Genomic DNA, 24,513 nt, shown 5'->3' with positions numbered 1-24,513 from the left:
TATATATATATATATATATATATAACTGAATCACTTTGCTGAACATCAGAAACTAACACAATATTGTAAATCAACTATCTTTCAATAGAATATAAATTTAAAACTTACCTATAACTTGTAAACAGTTCAGAGTCAGTGAAAGATTGGAATCAGATAAACAGGAAAGGTATGTGGTTTAAAAATACACAGTTTTCCACTGCAAAAATCCAGCAGTCTTTTATACTTATTCCAAACCATCTTACAGACTATAAAGTTCTGGTTGATATGTTGGCTACTATTCTGATGATTTTCTGCATATTTGTACATCATATTTGTTCTAGCTAGTTATTGAGCTTTCCTAGGATAAGAACGGAGAAGGCAATGGCACCCCACTCCAGTACTCTTGCCTGGAAAATTCCATGGACGGAGGAGCCTGGTAGGCTGCAGTCCATGGGGTCGCGAAGAGTTGGACACGACTGAGTGACTTCACTTTCACTTTTCACTTTCATGCTTTGGAGAAGGAATTGGCAACCCACTCCAGTGTTCTTGCCTGGAGAATCCCAGAGACGGGGGAGCCTGGTGGGCTGCCGTCTATGGGGTCGCACAGAGTCGGACACGACTGAAGTGACTTAGCAGCAGCAGGATAAGAACTGTGTTTGAATTATTTTTTGTCTTCCTGTTATTCCAAATAAAGGAATGATGGAAAAATAGCTACTTCTTAAATCACTGGTGGAATGAAATTATAATATTGGCTGTTACTGGTCAGCCAAAATGAAAATTTGATCTTCATGGCATGTTGTCCAATATTACACAGTAAAAGATGCTCTTGGAAGTCTAAAGAAGAAAGATGGTTGTTCTGTTGGACATAATTGTTCAGTTAAGAGCAACACTCTCAGTATTGCTTCATGTCTTAAATTTATAGATTTTTATTGATGAGAGCTCTTCTGGATCCAGCTTAGCCTAAGCAACCAAAAAACAAAGGGGGGTGGGGGGTGGGGTAGGACTTTAAAAAACAAATCTATATTCAAATGCAACTTTACTGCTTTACACCTTTGGAACTGTGTGACCAGAGAGAGATAATTCACTTTTCTAAGGCTCAGTTTTTTTATTCTTTAAATTGAGATAATAATAACCCAAGATTGTTATGAAGATTGTATGACAAATAGAAAAGCTTAGCCTAGTGAGAAATGCATAAATACTATTTTTGATTTTTCCCCTCTCATTCTGTTTTAATTTAAACAAATAAGAAAAGATATGAAAAGAAAGTCTCAAACTCTGCTGAACATTATTTTAGACCTGAAATTAGCCTGAATAGTCATAAAAAGGATTTTTTAAGAAATGCATGAATCTTTTAAGTTTATGAGACTACTTTTAACTTATAAGCTTAAAATGTATTTTAAGACTGGGATAACTTTTAAAAGCCAATACCTTGCTTCCTAATAATTAGAGAACAAGCCTATTTCATTAAAGGTCTTTCTTCTTTTTCAACTGTTAGACAAAAATGTCTGACTGTTTGTGGGCTGCAAATATTTACTCTTTCATCCCATTCATTCTTTCTGTCTCTGTTTGTCTGTCTGTCCCTGTTCGAATTAAAGGAATTTTCATCACTGAATTAATAACATAAGCTAGTTATTACATTTAAATTCTGAAACAGAAAATATTAGTATTTAGACAGAACATTTAGTGTATATACAAAGTTGGTCTAGCACTTTCATGGTCCTTTCATACAGAAAAATAGAAACCAAAAATCATTCTCTTGAAAGGTATAACTACCTGGAAAGAAGGGGTATATGATATTTTCTTTGCCAGTCCAAAATGGGCAGGTCCACTTTCTCTTTTACACGCTTTCTCTCTTCATTTACAGTTTTGAGTGGGCCTTTCAGCGGCCGCAGAAAAACGACAGCATGAGAGCTGCACACTTTAATGTAATTTTAAACCACGCTTATTTTCTCAAAAACATAGAGAAACAGCAGCAAATTTTGCCTTCTTTGTGTGTTGATATTTTTAATGGCAGCTACACAATTATTCTTTTTCCCTAAAAGCAAACTGCATCTGCTGAGTGAAAGCATTTAGAGCAACTTTAGTTAATGCACTATTAATTTGTCAATTATTTTGTCAGAACAGTTTTGTCACTTTATTGCCTCCTAGACAGTGCCTACTATTTAGAAGCAAACACAAGATAAAAATAAACAAATATACCCTATCCTCTGAATAATGAGAAACTAAATGCTGAAATCCCCATCGATGCCTAGAGATGCCTGGGCTTCTGGGGAGATTTTAAGGCTCATGCAAGATCATTGTACATGAGTCGTCAGTGAAGAACTTTTCAGAGGCTTAAAAATCACCTCTAATTCTCATGTGTGTAAAGTAAGTCAAAAAGAGAAAAACAAATACTGTATATTACCGCATACATGTGGAAGCTGAAAAAACTGGTATAGGCAATCTTATTCACAAAGTAGAAATAGAGACATAGCTGTAGAGAACGAATGTATGGACACCAGAGGAGGATGGGGCAGGTGGGATGAGTTGGTTGACGGGGACTGACGTACCTAAATTGTCGATAGCACGCATAAAATGGATAACTGATGTGAACTTACTGGATAGCACAGGGTATGCGTGCCTGCTCAGTCGCATCCAACTCTTTGCAACCCCATGCACTGTAGCCCGCCAGGCTCCTCTGTCCATGGGATTTTCCAGGCAAGAATACTGGAGGGGGTGGCCATTTTCTCCTCCAGGGGATCTTCCTGACCCTTGGATCAAACCCACATCTCCTGTGTCTCCGGCTTTGGCAGGAGGATTCTTTACCACTGAGCCATCTGGGATCTCCCATGCTCTGTAGTGACTTAACTGGGAAGCAAATCCAAAAAGTGAGGGGATACATATGTATATGTATAGCTGATGTACTTAGTCATAGAGTATAAACTAACACAACATTGTAAAGCAACTATACTTCAATAATTTTTTGAAGATAATTCCGTTTTTAAAAACACCAGTTTAAAAAAAAATTTCCTTCTAAGATCCATTCACCAGAAAAGAAAAATTCTTTAAAATCTACTGCAGCTGAGTCTAATCCTCAGGGACTGGAACTCAGAATACAATAGACTGTATCATGAGTATTTCAACATTTAGAAAACTCTTCTAGACAAGTTGGAATAACAAGGTGGTGGCCACATCGTAGAAAGTGAGAGAAAGAGAGAGAGAGAGCTAATAACAGTCACATGACCACCATTCTAAATGATTCTGGTTTATGGACAGCTCAGATGTAAACCAAAGCCTCCTTCCTTCTCATTAGTAATCATTAATAATTAATGCGGCAGGAGAGAAGTCAATTTTATAAGATTCCTTTCTCTCCTAAGAGATCTGAGTATAGCTTGTGTTTTCCCTGTAAAAATTTACTCACACTAAATTGTGTTCAATATAGAAAAGAAAAACTAAAGCCTTCATTTCTGAATTAGTTGCATTATACATCAGTAAAGTCTAAAAAAATGTTAAGATTAATTTCAGGGAAAGAGTAACAGAGAAAGCTATGCATTATTTACTTTTTAAAAAGATGAAGTATAGTCTGGATATATAGTGATTCAGAACAAAAACTCAGGACATGAGATTAACTGGATTTGGACTGTGAGTCCAGGTGTAGGGTCCAATTTTTTCAAATCTGAACTTTTCATTCTAATACCTGCTTTACTTCTACTTCAGAGGGGTTTTTTTTTTAATACTAAGTAAAGATTATTTCCCCCAATTGTTCCTACCACATATTGTGAATATTTTCTTAATACCTTCCGTTCTGGTTTTAGTCTAACAACCATGTAGATTATTGATTTTACCTCCCAAATATTGCTAGTTTGTTCTACTTCTTTTTTCTTCCATACTCATCACTCAGGTCTAAACTACCAGCATCTCTAGTTGTGTCCTGCAGAAACCACTTGCAAATGCCCCCTTTGCCTTAGGCTTTGTTGTTCTTTTAATTATTTCTCAACCAGGTAGCCAAAGTGGTCTTCAAAATCTGATTATGTCAGTCCAAGTCACACTTAACTCTTTTCTCTCTGACAAAAAACAACCACACACACACAAACACATACACACGATTCTTCTTAGGAATTTTCTCTTAACAGGAATTCTCAAATATGTCCCACTGTTTCCTAAATAACCAGGTCTCTGTCTGTCTCTCCAGGTTCTGAAGTCACTATATTTAAGCCTGCGTACAAGGTAGCACAGTGGTAAAGGGTCTACTTGCCAATGCAGGAGATACAAGAGATGTGGGTTGGATCTTGGGTTGGGAAGACCTCCTGAAATAGGAAAAGGCAACCAGCTCCAGTATTCTTGCCTGGAAAATTCCATGTACAGAGGAGACTAGTGGGCTATATTCCATGAGGTCGCAAAGAGTTGGATACAACTTAACCTCTAAGTAACAACAATAACAACAACTCCCTCTTAATCAAATGACAGTGAAAAATACAATTTTAAGCCAACCTTCTCAGCAAAAATCCAGAGACTCACTCTGATGAGGTGTTTAGTTTAGTTTATTGTGGACTGAGTAGCTAGGTACAGTGTTTTCTTTGCTGAATCTATGTGATTTTCCAAATCAAAATGAAAAACATTCAGGGAAAAGATGAAATGGATGCTACAATGACAACCCACCAATATGCACTAGAATTTTAATGTGCATGTGAATCCTCTGGGATGGTGTTAAAATGCAGATTCTGATATAGGGTGGGATCTGAGATTCCTCACAGGCTCCCCTGATAGCTCAGTTGGTAAAGAATCCAAATGCAATGCAGGAAACCCCGGTTCAGGATTCCTGGGTCGGGAAGAGCCCCTGGAGAAGGGATAGGCTACCCACTCCAGTATTCTTGGCTTTCCTTGTGGCTCAGCTGGTAAAGAATCCACCTGCAATGTGGGGGATCTGGGTTCGATCCCTGGGTTGGGAAGATCCCCTACAAAACGGAAAGGCTACCCACTCCAGTATTCTGGCCTGGAGAATTCCATGGACTGTATAGCCCATGGGGTCACAGAGAGTCGGACACCATTGAGTGACTTTCACTGAGATTCCTCAGGGGCCTCATCTTCAAACTCCTCATTTATGAGTGCATTATGTGAATGTATGCGCCATTATATGGGCATATGTGCCAATAAGTTAAGTTCTTTTAGCCTCTCATAGGGGACACTAGCTGCACATCATAAAGTAATAGTGGGTTTTGTAACTATAAATGCAAACGACAAATTTGCTAGATTGCCTTGAATGTTATGCAGCTGAGGATTATTGAAAATTCTTTGCCAATATGTAATAATAAAAATTAAAACATATTCTGTGTAATTTTCCTTATTGGACTACTATCTGTTGCTGCTATTGTAGAATATACTTAACCCTCCTTCCACCTGGCAGCATTCTTAGATATTCTGAGTGCAGTTGTGCTCTTTGTATCTATGCTTCTCATTACATGAATGCATTAATACAATAACCAATGTTGTTTGTGTACAAAAGTCAACAGGTATTCAACAAATAGCATTGTGCTTGGTGCTGGGAATACAGAACTGAATAAGACAAGCTCCAGGATTGAGGCAGGCAGAACCTAGTTTCAGAGAGAGACACTTACCAGAGAAATTGCAGCACAGCGTGGTGGGTGATATGTTAGATACATAAGATAAATGTGCTCAAAAGCACCAGTTGTGAACTACATTTAAGTCAACAGATATAACAGGCAACAGTTTTGAGTATCAGAAATAGAACTGATAAAGAACAAAGTCCTACTGTAGAGCAAAGAGAACAGTATTCAATCCTATGATAAACCATAAAAAGAAAATTTTAAAAAGAATGAATATATATGTGTAACTGAATCATTTTGCTGCACAGAAGAAATTAACAATTAACAAATTTTAACTGAACTATGCTCTATGTGGCCTTTACCTTCCCTGGTGGCTCAGATGGTAAAGCGTCTGCCTGCAGTGTGGGAGACCCTGGGTTGGGAAGATCTCCTGGAGAAGGAAATGGCAACCCACTCCAGCACTGTTGCCTGGAAAATTCCATGGACAGAGGAGCCTGGTAGGCTACAGTCCATGGAGTTGCAAAGAGTCGGACACGACTGAACGACTTCACTATCACTATCACTATGCTCCAATTAAAAAGAAAGAAAAGCAAAGAAAATTATGGAGGTAAGTTTGTTGCACTTTTGTTTAATTGTAGGTCAATTCAGGCAAACATGGGTAATAGGATAATAGAGATGTGAGCCGATTTATTTAAATGTAGTCATTTTACATTTTATTCTCCGTATTATAAGTATCAAGGACTAAAGTACCATGTCAAGTATAAAAAACTGTTCTATCATTACCTATTACCAGAAAAAAAAATTAGTTTGCACATGTGCATCTATGCATGGTCACTCAGTCGCATTGGACTCTTTGAGACCCTTTGGACTATAGCCCACCAGGCTCCTTTGTCCATGGGATTCTCCAAGCAAGAATACTGGGGTGGGTTGTCATATTCTCCTTCAAAAGGTTCCTCCCAACCCAGGGATCATGCCCATGTCTCATATCTCCTGCATTGGCAGATGGGTTCTTTGCCACTGAGCCACCTCGGAAGCCCTAGTCTGCACACAATACATTATAAACATATCTGCAACAGGAAAGTAATGCTCTGGTTTTTCTTTGTCTCATAGAAACCACTGTCAAGTTTTGGGTGGCTTATCTTCAGGGTTATAAACACACTGATGGGAGAGAGAGTAATCAGGATAATAAGTTGATACCAAAGAATGTAATACGGAAAAAGTTAGAAAACTGAGCATAAATAGCCCAGCTATAAGAAGTACTGTGGAACAATATAATAATTGTTTTCCAACATTATAAAAGCAATCAAGCAAAGGACCATGTGGTATAATATAAGTGTAGACAGAGAACTATTGGGTAATGTATTCATTTCAGCCAATAGAGAAATATTAAAATAAAATTTCCAAAAAAAATGAAATTAATGGTCTTGAGGATGCAGACAATTCTTTCTCATTCGAGGTGTTTGTCCACCGGAGTTAACACAACAGGTGGGATTATGGTGGAGAAATTCAAACATCACATGGGTAATAATGAATTCCTCCTCCTCCAACACTGAGAAATCCCTGATTTTAAAATGAGACACTATTAATTTGTACTTGACTAAAGATGCTAATGAAAACTAGTAATAGATTAAATGTTGAATACTATTCTGAGCTGCAGTCAACTACAGAGAAACAAAACTACACCACTGGTGACCCTCAGGTCTGTCACAGAAATGAGATGTCTATCTCATGAGGCTATTATAGTCAGCAAAAAATTAAAATAATGACAATTAAACGGTGGCTAGCTTCCCTAACTAATGAAAGTTCAATATCTTCCAATTATATTGGTGGCACAGAATGGTTGCAAAATATGACTTAGTAGCTATAATGCAGTACTGTAATGAGTCTTCTCATTTTGGCTCTATGCTGTAAGCTTTTAAATCTCTTGGGCATGTGAAATATACCATTGCCAAAGGACAAGGAACTCTGTGTTTTTTACATGGTACAGGGAAGTGGCTAAGGGAAAAACAAAACATTCCAACAATTCAATTCATTTCAGCAATCATCTGTTGCTGTTTATCCTGTGCCATTCCCCACGTTAGATGCTAAAAATGATAAAAAGGTCAATAAGGCATGAATCTTGCCCTCTTCGTGATTGCTAATTTAATGGGAGAGCAAAATATGTTAAAAATAATCTGTTCCAGAATGGAGAAAATGGGTTAATGGAACTATGCTAAAACACCACAGACATGGGTGGACAGGGGCTGTCGTGGTGATAGACTGATGACTGTAGGGAAGGAGAGGTTGGGAATCTACAAGTAAGTTACATCTGAGCAGGGCCCTAAAAGTGTATAATTTGTCAAATTGAGCCTCATAAATACTATCGAGTAAGCACTATGTTGTTACTGCTTTGTTGCTAAGTCATGTCTGACTCTTGCTACGCCATGGACTATAGCCTGCCAGGCTCCTGCGTCCATGGGATTTTCTAGGAAGAATACTGCAGTAGGCTGTCATTGGCTTCTCCAGGTGACCTTCTTGACCCGGGGATTGAATCCATATCTCCTGCATTGGCAGGTGGATTCTCTACCACTGAACCACCTGGAAAGCCCTAGAGTAGGTACTATAAGCACAGTTAAAGCTAAATATATGAATGAAAACATGACATAGTTGGTGGGATTAGGCATTAGATGTCTCTGATCAGAAAGATCAGATTAGATGATTGAAAAAGTCAAGCTATAAAGTTAGATGTAATCACAACTAAAGGGGAATGGATCAACCAGAGATCTTAAACTTATTTCTCTCAATCTTATTTTTTTTTTCTAATCCAGGGTGTACTTACTTCCCAGTACGTTGAGATTGATCTTCATGACTATTTTTGGGCTCCTACTTTTCTATCCTGATCTATTAAAAACAAATCTGCTCCTCTGAGATGCACAAAACTTTGCAACTTTCAGCTGTCTACATACCCACGTAGTTGTGTTCACTTTCTGTGTTCCGTATTCCGTCTCCACAGTGTATCAGGAAACTCAGCACCTGTTCATCCTATTTGGCTAAAGCACATATAACTTTGATTGAAGTCAAGTCTATATGGATAATAATCCTTTTAACATTTTGGCCTCTTGGTTTTCTTCACGTCCTGGCTGCCAAGGACCTTCTCATTTTTTTCACTTCAGTCACCTTCAAATGTCTGCCTTTTAATTTGTTATCTGTTGTTTTCCTTTGTTATCTAAATTTTACTCCTCCAGAGACATTGCTTCAAGTATTCTAACCTCTGACCACAAGGCTCTCTTTACCCAGATGGCAAGCTTGATCATGTCCATCACAAGCTTGATCATGTCTTTATTTTCATTTCCACTTGTGGGCACTTCTCCTTTCTTCTGTTTAAAGCTTCAGCTCTCAAATTTCTTCATTTCTAGTCTATCCAGGACAGATTATTTGGCCTATCATTTAAAAAATACCAAAACATTTTAGGTCGATGTTCTTACAGAAGCACTGAGAGTGACAATAATTGAATTCAAAATAATTGAAGGTGTGAATTTTCCAGACTTTTGTCACTGTCTGAGAGCACAGCCCAGCACTACTCTGGGAAGAAAGACATCACTATTAAACCTCCTATAAAGAGCATTCCAGGGCTAGTATTCCATATAAAGGTAGCAAAGTGAATCCACTTTGAAACTGTTCATATAAGTTGGGACAGTTAGATTTTAACAGTTGGAAGAATAAAAGCGAATTGGAACTTGTGAAGCTCACATTTGAACATGAAAACCTACAGATATCTGAACCTTTGTGTGCAGATGGACCTTTGTAAATATGTGTCATAGATATGAAGGGTTATGTGTTTCTGGTCTTGTCTCATTAAAATTCTAGCAGTTGGTTCCTTCACAATTCTGTATACTAGAAATTTTGTCTAACTATCTCTCAAATCCACACATGCCTATTGTCCCCACTTCAACTCTTTTAGATTAAACTGTTATCATGTTGAGACTGTAAAATGCTGTTAATCGGTTTCCCTGATTCCACCTTTTTCTCCTTTCTGCCTTCTAATTCATACAGATGATATAAGTGATTTAGATTTTCTAAATCAATGGCAGAAATCTTAAATGATGATTAAAAGGAGTTACTTTACTATTTTCAAGAAGCTAGTTATTGACCCCCCAAACTCAGTGATTTATTTCTTTTCTGTTTGACCCATATTCAGTTATTTCTCTCTCTCAATATGATATGGAAGAATTGCATCTCAGCAATATGGCTTTGTACTAGAAAGAGTTGGCTCCCCAAGCAGAAGGTTTTAAAAGCATACCAAGATGGTAAGAAATTCCTGAAGCCTATTTTATCCTTTCTGTTCCTCATAACTTGCCTACCTGCCATGTGCTAGGAGGCCTATGATTTAAATGAGCTCTCTGCAAAATCTGGCTACCCAAAAATATGCCTTGCTTCAGAAAAACCTCAACATCCACTCCCACCACCAAAAGGAGGACGACAAAAATTGCCAAGACGAAAAAGCTTCTCACAAGGAATATTTTACACTGCATATCACTTCACTCGGTCCTTCTCATAAACAATAGGAACCACCAATGCACTCAGAAGGCTTTGATTTTCCAGGACTCAAGTTAAAGTCTTTTTTTTTTTAGTCTTTTCACAGGAATTCAAATTTAGCAAGTTGAGAAGTACTTGAGAAAATGTACATTTTTCCTCTCTACTCTTTATTGGCTCCATCTTTAGGATAAAAGCTGACAAGCCTGGTGACCAGGCAATAGTCCGCATTTAATAAGTATCTGCAAAGATGAAAATAGAATGAAAAAGGATTGTTTTCATTCTGTCTGAGACTGAAAGTAGGCTTATTGGTCTCTGTAGAACCAAACATTAGCACCAAAGTGAGTCCTGCAAAAGGTCTTTGCCAGGAACTTTTTTCTACAATCAAATTTCTTTAACGGCAATGCTCTGCCTACTTGACCACTGACTCAGTGCGTTTAACAGGAGGAAAAACTTCTAACAAGCTAGATATGGGTAGTAATACAGAATTATTTCTATGGCTTTTCTCTTTGCCTCTCCTTCTCTTTTCTCTTTAGAGCAAAAATATCCTTAAGAAAATCTGTTTGGTTTGCATTTACATTTCTTTTCTTCATGACCCTAGAGCTCCTGCTGGGAGTTTGGTGTACTGGGGAATTAAACTGAAATCTATATTTTTGTGAGTGTGTTGCTTGAACCTAGCATAACTGACTACTGTAGGAAAGAGATGCATTCCTTAGACACATAAATTATCCAGACTGGAAGCCTTTGAGATCAGAGCGTCCTTTTCTAAGAAAAGACTTACTGCTACCACCCCACTCCACCCCCACCACACATCTCCCCCCACACACACATACACATCACCTAGTTAGGAAGACAAACTTGCATTTGGGTGTTGTGCTCAGTGGTAGGAATTATTCAAAGCCAATCTATTCTTTTATTTTAAAATAGCCAAACTGCTAATCCTGAACTTCGATAGAGTAGTATAAGTAACAACCCATATGAGTAGTGTTATAAGTAACAACTCAGAAGAAAGGGAGTCACCTGGTTTTATTTTTACTCTTTGGGGCTGTCAGGTAATGACGAAATCTGGAAAGTTGAGTGCTGAACGTACACATGATTCTTGGCTGAGTCAGCCAGTCTCTGTCCGATGACAGAGAATGAGATGGTTTGATGGTTTGATGGTTGGTGATGGACATGAGTTTGAGCAGACTCTAGGAGATGGTGAAGGATAGGGACGCCTGGTGTGCTGCAGTCCATGGGGTCACAAAGAGTCTTTCACAGCTGAGCAAATGAACAACAACAGCAAGTCTAAGGGGTTTTTACTAACCATGGAAATACTCAGCTGATTTCTGATTTTACCCCACTGATTATTGTGGAAATGTATAAGTACATTCAATGTTTCCCATATGAACAATATTCTTGGAACAGAGTTATTTGACATTTTCTGCTATGTGTCCTGTTTGGTTAAGTACACGTGCTTCTCTTCCCACTGTCAATTTCTTCTTCTCTTAGTTATTTCACTGATGTTATTCAGATGTCCACATCTCTTTTGAGGATGTCCCCATATTGGAGAAAATTGTCTTCACCATTGGTTTACTGTGGATTGGTTTACTGTGTCCTAAGCTAATCAGGGAAATATCATCTTTTGTATTATTGAGTCAAAATAGACAGCCACCCCAGTGAAAGCCAATGAGACACAAGTTGTTTCTAGGGAATTCCTTAAAAGGAGTCTTCCTCACTTTTCAAACTCTCCCTCTTTCTATGGACTTAGAGGAGAAACACATAGCCAGGGATTCAGTGGGAGTGATGATAAAGCATGAAAATGATACACTTTCTATTACATCATTAGACACAGTATGTAATATGATTATTGAACTTTTAGGATAGATTTTAGAAACCTGATGGATAAGTATCTCCTTGACCTGCAAACATATGCTACTTCCAATTGTGGGAGAAAGTTTTGTATGATTTTCCGTAACATGTCAGCTTTGTATCTCAGTCCTCTGCTGTAATGTTGTGACATAGAGGTTTCTCAAACTTTCTTTGGCAGGAAGAGTCATTAGGGTGTGAGTCATTTTGTAAGACACGGCACAGACCCAGAATGACCTGGTGCAGGTCCCAGGGGAAGGACACTAGTTGGCACCGTGCAGAGACAGGCTGTCATGGTGCTCCAGGGATTCACTGTCAATATCTGAGTCAGTCTGCTCAGGGACACATTCCAGATTATCTCTGATAGTTGACAGCTAATCTATTTATCCCCAAATGAAAACCAACAAAGGTTCACCATTCCCAGATGGCCTAAAGTTTTATCCCCTTCTTTTCTCTACCCTCTCTTATCAATCTTTTTCTTCCTTTGTTTCATGGAAATAGTCCAGATACATTCTCTCACATCTGTGTGTAAATTTTGTGTAACAGCCCGATAATATCGATGACTCATATATCCAAGTTGATTTTTTAATGACTAAACATTCCTTGGTTACTTTTTGACAGGTCCAAGCTGAAATATATTGTCATTTCTTCCCTGAGTCTGTTCAGAAACTTGAATTACTATGAGTCCTCTATTTCTCTGGGCTAAATAATCAGGACTCTGGCTTAAAATAACTGTCCACCTTCTTCTATGAGATTGTCATGTCTTATGGGGCTGTATCTCAGTCACTTAGTGAAATTCAGTCCTTTTGGACTTCCTAACAGTATGCAAAATTGCATACTTATGCTGTTCTGTACAGGCTATAATCAAGTTTTATTCATGATGCATACCTCTCACTCCTCTGCCAGAATAACTGATGCCACACTCACTAGAACTCTTTTAAAAGTTCCTTTTCTCTCTGTTCTCTTTACCTCTGTTTTTAATTGAAACCTGTCAGTCTACCAAACTTACCATCTTCCTTGCAGCCCTCTCAAGGATGACTTTCTTCCTTCTGTGAAACTTACAGATATCTTCCCCTCCTCTTTCCTACTAATTGCGGAAGCTTCCCAATCATTTTCTTTTCCTTTTTTATTTATTTATTTTTTAATTTTTATTTTTTGCCATGCCTGTGGCATGTGAGGTCTTAGTTCCCCAGCTAGGAATTGAACCCACACCCCCTTGCATTGGAAGGGTGGAATCTTAACCACTGGACCACTGGGGAAGTCCCTTCCTTTTCTTTCTTACAATGAATGCCAACAATAGCATAAACAAAAACCCAGATCTTTTGAATTTAATACCATCTTATGCCACTTCATTTGAGAGCTAACATCTCTAGCATTCCCAGTCACACCTAGGTATTAGTTGAAGAATTTAGTTTTTAGCTCACAAAATGACATTGTGGCATATTCTGTATTGAATTTAATGCATGTAGTGTCTTTTATATGTTCATAACCTACCTAATGCATGGGATTCTTAATATCTCAGCTTTCTATTCTATTTTTACCTTTCTGTGATATTACCTTAGCAACCCATTCTCTTTTCACCCCCAAGCCATAACCTGACACAGAATGCTCATTTTCCAAAATCATTTTTTAATTAATTTTTAATTGGAGGATAATTGCTTTACAATATTGTGTTGCTTTCTTGCATATATCAACATGAATCAGCCATACAGGCCATCATCTTCTCTTCTCCCAGCTTACTTTTTTAGTATCCAAAGTATCCACACCATTATATTTTTGACTTTTATGAGAACTTCAATTATCAGCACCTCCGTTTTTGGTGTTTGCTTTTGTTTATGTTAATGCCAAGGTACCATTCTCTCACCTTCCTCCCTTCTTAACTGACTTTGGATTCTGTACTCTATTCTATTATTTAAAAAAAATTAAAATAGAATTTGATAGTAGTTTACTAGGATTTTTTTTAGGCCATGCGGTGCAGCAGGCAAGATCTAAGTTCCCCAATCTGGGATTGAACCCATGTCCCCTGCATTTGGAGTGTGGAGTCTCAATCACTGGACTTCCAGGGAAGCTTGTATGCTTTGTTTTGATTGTCTTCCTTGGGGACCTTCTTACATTTTACATGAAACCTATTAGGATATACTTTTAATATTATTTTCAAAATATGTCTAAAATATTGCTACATCTCACCATCTCATCTGCTACAAACCTATCCCAATTGCATTATCTTAAAAATGTGCTATTTTAATGGGTTCTAAAAATGGTATTGGCACTTTTACTCTGGTGTTCTCCTGCCCCACTCTCAAAAAGCATTCTCAACACAGCCAGCAGTGTGTGTGGTTGTCTGCATTTAGAGAAAAAAACTCCTAATAGTTTTCCTTCTCACTTGCAATGAAATTCAGCTTACTTATGTCTTGCAAAGCTTAAAGCTTCACATCCTCTGATCTATGGCTTCTTCTTAGCCATCTCTCACTACTGTTCTCCTCACTCGTCTATGCCAGTCACACTGATTTTCTCCGCGTTCCTCAATTTCCCCAATATACTTATTTCTTGTTACTATTAATACTCTTCCACTGTTTCTCTGAAATCTACTTTTTTAAAAGAAAAATATTTTTACTCAGTGATTTAAAGATCAAAATTAATATTATTTTATGTATTTTGTAACTCACTTAAATAAAATACAGTGATATAAAATAATTCATATAATGAAACTATAGTTATGTGACAGTTTATTCAACAACTTGCTCAGAAAAGTGTGACATGGAGATTCGGTGCAAATAGCATATATACTAAATACCTAGTGAATTACTATAAAGTAACATTGTATAGTGGGATAAGTAAGAGTCATTTGGAGTCAGACTTACATTTACATCCAGGATCTTGCTAAAATTGTTTGTGGGACAGTGCAAATTGCTTAGTGTACAATGTTAGAAAGGAATGGTGAGAGAGCACATCCTTCACTGGTTGCTGATCTTACTGGAAAAGCTTTGAGTTTCTTAGAATAAGTATAATTTTAACTCTAGGTTTTTTTTGTAGATATTATTTATCCAACATCCATTGGATCATAGAAAATGCAAGGGAGTTCCAGAAAAACATCTACTTCTGCTTTATTGACTACACTAAAGCCTTTACACTGTGCGGATCACAGCAAACTGTGGAAAATTCTTAAAGAGATGATAATACCAGAAGCAACAGTTAGAACTGGACATGAAACAATGAACTGCTTCCAAATTGGGAAAGGAATACATAAAGGCTGTCTATTGTCACCCTGCTTATTTAACGTATATGTAGAGCACACCATATGAAATGCCAAGCTGGAAGAACCACCAGCTGGAATCAAGATTTCTGGGAGGTCCTTTCCCCTTTCTGTTTCTACCCTCTTGAAATGGAGACGAGATGGTAGAAGTCAGAGCAACCACCGTGGGACTTTGAAAAAACAAGTCAAGAGAATCTCAGTTATCTCAAGGACCAAAGTTATTTGAATCACAACCTAAAACTACGGAGGGATCCTTCATCTCTGGGCTCCAGTGAAAGCCAGCAGTCATCTTCGTCATTCAGTAAAGATCAAGCCCTGAGCCTTTGGAGAGGGAACATTGAATCCAAGACCCTAGACTACCAGAGAACTAGCCCTAGAGGGAACCAAATAGTGAGAACTCACACAAAGGAAAACACTGTAATACAAGACCTGGCATCACGCAACCACCAATAGCACCCTGTGCAGGATGCCTTATCTAAACAACAAACAAAACAAAAATACAAACCAAATCATCAGCAGACAGGAGTACCACCTCACTCAGCCCTGCCCATCAGAGGAAAAACAAACAAACAAACAAAACTCAGCACAAATCTCACTTTATAGGAAGCTTACACAAACCACTGGACCAAACTTAGAGGGCAGAAACCAAAAGGAAAAAAGAAGTCAACCTTGAAGCCTGGGAAAAGGAGACCTCAAACACAATAAGTTAAAAAAAATAATAATGAAAAGTCAGAGAAATACTACACAAATGAAGGAACAAACCAGAAACACAGAAGTCCAAATAAATGAAGAGGAAATAGGTGAACTACCTGAAAAAGTATTCAGAATAATGATAGTAAAGATGATAAAAAACCTTGAAAGCAAAATGAAGAAAATACAAGAATCAATTAACAAAGACCTAGAAGAATTAAAGAATAAACATGCAGAGATAAACAACACAATTACTGAAATTAAAACTACTCTAGAAGGAATTGATAGCAGACTATTTGAAGCAGAATAACGAATCAGTGAGCTGGAAGATAAAATGGTGGAAATAACTCCTGAAGAGCAGAATAAAGTAAATAGAATGAAAAGAACTGAGGATAATCTCAGAGGCCTCTGGGACAATAACAAATGCACCAACATTCAAATAATAGGCGTCCCAGAAGAAGAAGAGAAAAAGAAAGGGTATGAGAGCATTTTTGAAGAGAATATAGTTGAAAATTTCCCCAACATGGACAAGGAAATAGTCAGTCAAGTCCAAGAGGCACAAAGGGTCTCATATAGGATAAACCCAAGGGGAAACACACCAAGACACATACTAATCAAGCAAACAAAGACTAAACACAAAGAAAGAATTTTAAAAGCAGCAAGGGAGAAGCAACAAGTAACATACAAGGGAAACCCCATATGCTTAACAGCTGATCTTTCAGCAGAAACTCTGCAGGACAGAAGGGAATGGCAGGATATATTTAAAGTACTGAAAGAGAAAAATATACAACCAAGATTACTGTACCCAGCAAGGATCTCATTCAAAATTGATGGAGAAATCAAAAGCTTTTCAGACAAGCAAAAGTTAAGAGAATTCAGTACCACCAAACCAGCTTTACAACAAATGTTAAATGGACTTATATAGTCAAGAAATACAAGTGAAGAAAAAGCATTTACAAAATTAACCCCAAACAATTAAGGAAATGGCAGTAGGAACATGTATATCGATTACTTTAAATGTTCCAACCAAAAGACAGACTGGCTGAATGGATACAAAAATAAGATCCATATATATATTGTCTACAAAAAACCCACTTTAGACCTCAAGACGCATATAGACTGAAAGTGAGAGGATGGAAAAATGTATTCCATGAAAATGGGAAGCAAAAGAAATCTGGAGTAGCAATCCTCATATCAGACAAAATAAACCTTAAAATAAAGAAGATTACAAGAGATAAAGAAGGACACTACATAATGATCAAGGGATCAATACAAGAGGAAGACATAACACTCGATTACAAATATCTATGCACCCAACATAGGAGCACCTCAATACATAACACAAACACTAGCAGACATAAAAGGAGAAACTGACAGTAACTCAATAATAGTAGGAGACTTTAACACCCCACTCACACCAACGGACAGATCATCAAAACAGAAAATTAATAAGGAAACACAAGTCTTAAATGATACATTAGATGAGATGGATCTCATTGATATCTTCAGGACATTCCATCCAAATACAGAAGAAGATACCTTCTTCTCAAGTGCCCATGAAACATTCTACAGGTTAGACCACATCTTGGGCCACAAGTCAAACCTCAGTAATTTAAGAAAATTGAAATCATATCAAGCATCTTCTCTGATCACAACGCCATGAGACTAGATATCAATTACACGAAAAAAAACTGTAAGAAACACAAACACATGGAGATTAAACAACACGTTTCTAAATAACTAACAGGTTACTGAAGAAATCAGAAGGGAAATAAAAATATTTCTAGAAACAAATGACAAAGAAAACACGACAACGTAAAACCTATGGGATGCAGCAAAACCAGTTCTAAGAGGGAACAATCCTATCTCAAGAGACAAGAAAAACATCAAATAGACAGCCTAACTTTACACCTAAAACAACTGGAAAAAGAAGAAGAAGAACAACAACAAAAAAAAAAAACAAAATTAGGAGAAGGAAAGAAATCATAAAGATCCGAGCAGAAATAAATGAAAAAGAAATGAAAGAAACAATAGTAAAGATTAATAAAACTAAAAGCTGTTTCTTTGAGAAGATAAACAAAATTGACAAAACTTTAGCCAGATTCATCAAGAAAACAAGAGAAGGATCAAATCAACAAAATTAGAAATGAAAAAGAAGAGGTTACAACAGACATTGTAGAAATACAAAGATTTATAAGAGATTATGAACAACTATATGTCAGTAAAATGGATAACCTGGAAGAAATGGACAGATTTTTAGAAAAGTTCAATCTTCCAAGACTGAACCAGGAAGAAATAGAAATTATGAACAACCCAATTACAAGCACTAATATCGAAGCTGTGATCAAAAATCTCCCAAAAACAAAAGTCCAGGACCAGATGGCTTCACAGGATAATTCTATCAAACATTTAGAATAGAGCTAATGCCTATCCTTCTAAAACTCTTTCCAAAAAATTCCAGAGGAAAGAACACTTCCAAACTCATTCTATGAGACCACTATCACCCTGATACCAAAACCAGACAAAGACAACACAAGAAAAGAAAGCTACAGGCCAATATCAGTGATGAACATAGATGCAGAATTTCTCAACAAAATTTTAGCAAACAGAATTCAGCAACACATCAAAAAGCTCATACACCATGACCAAGTTGGATTTATTCCATGAATGCAAGGATTCTTCAATATACCCAGATCAATCAGTATGACATACCATATTAACAAATTTAAAGATAAAACTATATGATCATATCAATAGATGCAGAAAAAGCCTTTGACAAAATTCAGCACCCATTTATGATTAAAACTCTTCAAAAAATGGGCATAGGAGGAACCTACCTAAACATAGTAAAGGCCACAGATGATAAGCCTACAGCAAACATTATTCTCAATGGTGAGAAACTGAAACCATTCTCTCTTATATCAGGAACAAGACAAGGGTGTTTACTTTCACCACTATTACTCAACATAGTTCTGGAAATCCTAGCTACAGCAGTCAGAGAATAAAAAGAAATAAAAGGAATCCAGATTCGAAAATAAGAAGTAAAGCTCTCATTGTTTGCAGATGACATGATACTGTACAAAGAAAACCCTAAAGATAGTATCAGAAAATTACTAGAGCTAAGCAGTGAATTTAGCAAAGTTGCAGGATACAAAATCAATACACAGAAATCACATGCATTTCTATATACTAGCAATGAAAATCAAAAAGAGAAATTAAGAAATCAATCCAATTCACCATTGCAACAAAAAGAATTAAAATTTTAGGAATAAACTTACCTAAAGAAACAAAAGAACTGTACATAGAAAATTATAAGACACTGACAAAAGAAATCAAAGATGACATAAACAGATGGAGAGATATTCCATGTTCCTGGGTAGGAAGAATCAATAATGTGAAAATGACTATACTACCAAATACAATCTACAGATTCAATGTGATTCCTATCAAATTACCAATGCATTTTTCACAGAACTAGAACAAAAAATTTCACAGTTTATATGGAAACACAAAAGACCCCAAATAGCCAAAGCAGTCTTGAGGAAGAAGAATGGGGCTGGAGGAACCTACCTTCCTGACTTCAGATTATACTACAAAGTTACAGTCATCAAGACAGTATGGTACTGGCACAAAAACAGAAATATAGACCAATGGGACAATATAAAAAGCCCAGAAATAAACCCATGCACCTATGGGTACCTTATTTTTGACAAAAGAGGCAAGAATATACAATGGGGCAAAGATAGCCTCTTCAATATATGGTGCTGGGAAAACTAGACAGCTTCATGTAAAAGAATGAAATTAGAACACTTCCTAACACCATATACAAAGATAAACTCAAAATGGATTAAAGACTTAAATGTGAGACCAGAAACTATAAAACTCTTAGAGGAAAACATAGGCAGAACACTCGATGACATAAATCAAAGCAAGATCCTCTATGATCCACCTCCTAGAGTAATGGAAATTAAAAAAAGTAAACAAGTTGGACCTGGTTAAACTTAAAAGCTTTTGCACAGCAAGGAAACTATAAGCAAGGTGAAAAGACAACTGTTGGAATGGGAGAAAATAATAGCAAATGAAACAACTGACAAAGGATTAACTTCCAAAATATACAAGCAGCTCATACAACTCAATACCAGGAAAAATGACAACCCAATCAAAAAGTGGGAAAAAGACCTAAACAGACATTTCTCCAAAGAAGGCATACAGATGGCTAAAGAACACATGAAAAGATGCTCAACATCACTCATTATTAGAGAAATGCAAATCAAAACCACAATAAGATATCACCTCACACCGGCCACAATGGGCATCATCAAAAAGTAGGCAAACAATAAATGCTGGAGAGGGTGTATAGAAAAGGGAACATTCTTGCACTGTTGGTGGGAATGTAGATTGATACTGCCACTATGGAAGACGGTATGGAGATTCCTTAAAAAACTAGGAATAAAACCATCATGTGACCCAGCAATCCCACTCCTAGGCATATACCCTGAGGAAGCCAAAGTTAAAAAAGACACATGTATCCCATTATGCATTGCAGCACTATTTGCAATAGCTAGAACGTGGAAGCAATCTAGATGCCCATTGACTAATGAATGGATAAAGAAGTTGTGGTCCATATACACAATGGAATATTACTCAGCCATAAAAAGGAACCCATTTGAGTCAGTTCTGATGAGGTGGATGAACCTAGAACCTATTATACAGAGTGAAGTGAGTCAGAAAGAGAAAGATAAATATTGTATTCTAATGCACATATATGGAATCTAGAAAAATGGATCTGAAGAATTTATTAACAAAAAAGATTGCTGGGAAAAATATCAATAACCTCAGATATGCAGATGACACCAACCTTATGGCAGAAAGTGAAGAGGAATTAAAGAGCCTCTTGAAAGAGGAGAGTGAAAAAGCTGGCTTCAAACTCAACATTCAAAAATGAAGATCATGGCATCTGGTCCCATTACTTCAAGGCATATGGATGGGGAAAAAATGGAAACAGTGACAAACTTTATTTTCTTGGGCTCCAAAATCACTGGGGATGGTGACTGCAGACATGAAATTAAAAGACACTTGCTCCTTGGAAGAAAAGCTATGACAAACCTGAACCTGATGGAACTCCTGGAAGTGGCCATCATAATACTGTGGAGTCCTCTGTATGACCAGGTCCCCTTGTAGTTTTTAATTCTCAGTGGGGAGAACACTGAGAGCTGATTCATCCACTCTAGTTCAGGCTTTCCCACCCCAGCACTGGTTCCCTTGACGATTTTCTCTCCTTAGTCTCCTCTCAGAGAAGCCATACCTCCCTGCATTTGGCTGCCTAAGTCTCTATAATTGGGCCAGTGGTTTATCCTATCCTCAGTCCCCTTACAAATACAGGAACTGTAGATTTTTCAGTCTATTTAGCTTTTATCAATATTTGTTGTCAAGACAAAGTGGTGACTTCCAAGTTCCTTACATTCAAAACTGGGAACTGAAAGTCTCTTAATTTATTCCGCTTTTTCTCATCTGTGAAATAGAGCTATTAACAATACATACCTTGCTAAGTTGTTTTGACTACAAAATGGTTACTGATAACGTATTCCCAACCCTTCTAGGAACTTGGTACAGGGGAATTGAAGATTCAGTGTGAAATGCTTGAAAAGTAGAAGCGTTTTATAAATGTGAGTTATTACATCATATCAATTTTTAAACCCAAACAGTAGATGTGGTCGTTATATTACATTGCATTTTATGTTACACCATATTATTATAATGTAAATTACTATATTTACATTATAATTTATCATTCCTCTCATTGTATATTTTCATAAAACTTACATTTGGTCCTAGGCCATTTTTAATATACTTTTATTTTTATTATTTATTATTTATGTAGCACTTGACCCTTTTAAAATTTAAGTAATTTAATGATCCCTAGTTAATTACTTAAATGAAAATTTATAATGTACAATGTAAAGAGTAAAAGAAAGCTTCTGAGAGACTGATATGAAAAAATACTCAAACTATAGGTGATTATTCCATAGTTAAGACTTTCAGGATGATGAAAATATAAGGACCAGCTTCATTCAGACACAAAGAAAGAAAGTACCTTATAACTATTATGTTAGAGAAACCTTAGCTTTTTTCTTTTTTGTCTCCAAATGCATGTTCTTAGCATAAGTCAATGTTCAGGCAAAAATAATTGTTTTTCTTTTATTTTTCATTATTTAACAAGCCTGAATATTAGAGAAAAGTCTATAAGAGCATCATGTTATTCACTTTTTGAGACCCTGACTTAGGTCACAGTGAAGAAAATGAATTAAGATTGGAAGCTCATTTGGGATGGAAAGGGTCTTGTCTAGCAAAAATCTAATCAATTCTCCCTGCCTTACAGGATAGACTTTATTTTTCATTACCTGCTACTAACAGACGGCTGTCCACAGTCCTCAGTTGAGGTGAGGGGGCCTCAGCCCATTCCCCACAGGTCCTAGGTTTCCAGGCAAAACTATTACCTAATTGGCATCATGCCATTTAATATAGCAGAAATTGGGTTGGCAAAGACAGAAATCTATGGGTTAGAGTTTAGTTGCATTGCTAATTGATCCAAACAAAATGCATGTTTGGAGATTCATAGGTTGCAGCTATAATTCTCCCTACTTACAAATGCAAGCCAGAAATTAAATTAACTTCAGTAAATCAAATTGCTATACTTAGGACAATTTTTTGAGACTACTGTTTCTGAGGTAATTTGGTCATTGACGGATACTGCAAAAGTATATTAACAAGACAAATCCAAGGATTAAAATTTGTGTGTAAATTTTAATTTAGAGTATAAATGTTATTAATTTTAATGGAAGGAGCTTTCTCTGAAATAATTCTAGAGATTATAATCCTATTAAATTAACCCTTGCGCATACACATAAGCTTACACATGTAAGGCAGTAGAAAATATCTGGATTGGCTCCATATTACTAATCTAGCAAAGGAATGAAAATGATAACTATGTACATTTACAGTGGTGCCTTTTTACATTGATTATTTCATTTTATCATCAGGAAATCCTTTGAATTAGTTAATTTAATCAACAATTTTTCAGATAATGGATAATATATAAATTTCTCAAGAACACACAGTTCATAGGTGTAGGAACTGGGAATCAAATTCACATCTCTAGGCCCAAGCACTGGTCTTGTTTCACTAAATTTCAGAATTAAAATGCATTTTTCTTTCATTAGAGTGATATCTTACTCTTCCTTGAGAAAATGGTTGTCATAATTTACTATCACTTCTCTCACTTCAAGAGGATTTATACTGAAGAAGAAACAGTATAGAAATTCATGAAGATACAAGAAGATATTCTTACCTATGCATTTTTCACATTAAAGAGAAATCATAAAATATAGGAATTCTCCAGGCAAGAATACTAGAATGGGTAGCCATTCACATCTCCATAGGATCTTTCCAACCCAGAGATCGAACCCGTGGTCTTCTGCATTGCAGATGCAGCCCCCTTTACCATCTGAGCCACCAGGGAACCACAAATAGCCTTTCCACAGCCTTTCCACTGCAGTCTTAATTCTTGCTTTTCCACCTTTACTTCTTTTCACCTTTTGGGACTTTCTTGTTGTCTGTTATAGGAAGAAAAATATCATCTAATCCCTCTAATTACCATGAAATTATTAATGAGCTAGTAAATTATCTCTTTATGATTCTGAACATTTCTAAAAGTACATTATATATATATATACATATATATATATATAAACAAATAAATGAAATAAAATCCATGCAGTTGTTTGTGGTGCTGGGGGTGGAGGTGGGGAATCTCAATAAAAAGTGAATAGAATATTCATAGTAATTTTTGTATTTGGGGGTTTGCCAACTGCATGATTAAGAGATTAAACTTTTTTTTGCATTATTTTTGTTCTATTCTTATGTTAATACATTTATGAGAGAAAATTAATAATCTCATTCAAATAGACCAAGTAGAAAGGGAACAATTTTGCTCTCCTCCCTATGCCCAAGACATCACGGTTTACCCTGAAAAGAAAAAAAAAATCATTATTTCTATTTGTCCCTTCTGTACTGACAACATCTAGAAGTCAAAAGGCAAATGTGGGCAGATTGAATTTTTAATTTAAGAGATATGCTTAGTTGAAAATTGTCAAGAGCCACCTACTTTTAATCATTTCTTCTTTCCCATGACAAAACAAAAGATTTTTATTTAATGATATTTTCTCCCTACATGGAACATAACACACATACACACACACACACACACACACACATATTTTAAGTAAAGAACAGTATTCAACTTTTGGAGAGGCTTTCTCACCCTAACTAATGCAAAGGAAGTTTTAAGATCAAAGAATAATTATACAGATAAGATTCAATGACAATAGTAATTTAGGAAAGGTGTTCAAATATAATCAAATCAATAAGAGTAAATCTCCTGTGAACACAGCTTTGAATATTACTCTTTGTCCCTTCTAGGGTTAGGTTATGGATTACAAAACTCACTCCCAAACCTCTCTTCTGAGTAATTACTCTCTTACTTGCTTGTCTTTCCCCCCAGCACCATGAAAATTACAGCATTCTGATCAATAAGGATATAAAAACAGAGGAACAGAAACAGTGATTTCTGCCTTTCCCAGGCATTTCACATTTTTGCAAACACAAATATTTGTCTGCAATTACTTTCAT

The sequence above is a fragment of the Giraffa tippelskirchi genome, chromosome 11 (assembly GCF_054371585.1).
Source record: "Giraffa tippelskirchi isolate mGirTip1 chromosome 11, T2T-mGirTip1v1.2.pri, whole genome shotgun sequence".
Taxonomy (NCBI): Eukaryota; Metazoa; Chordata; class Mammalia; order Artiodactyla; family Giraffidae; genus Giraffa; species Giraffa tippelskirchi.
This window is presented reverse-complemented; position numbering follows the sequence as displayed.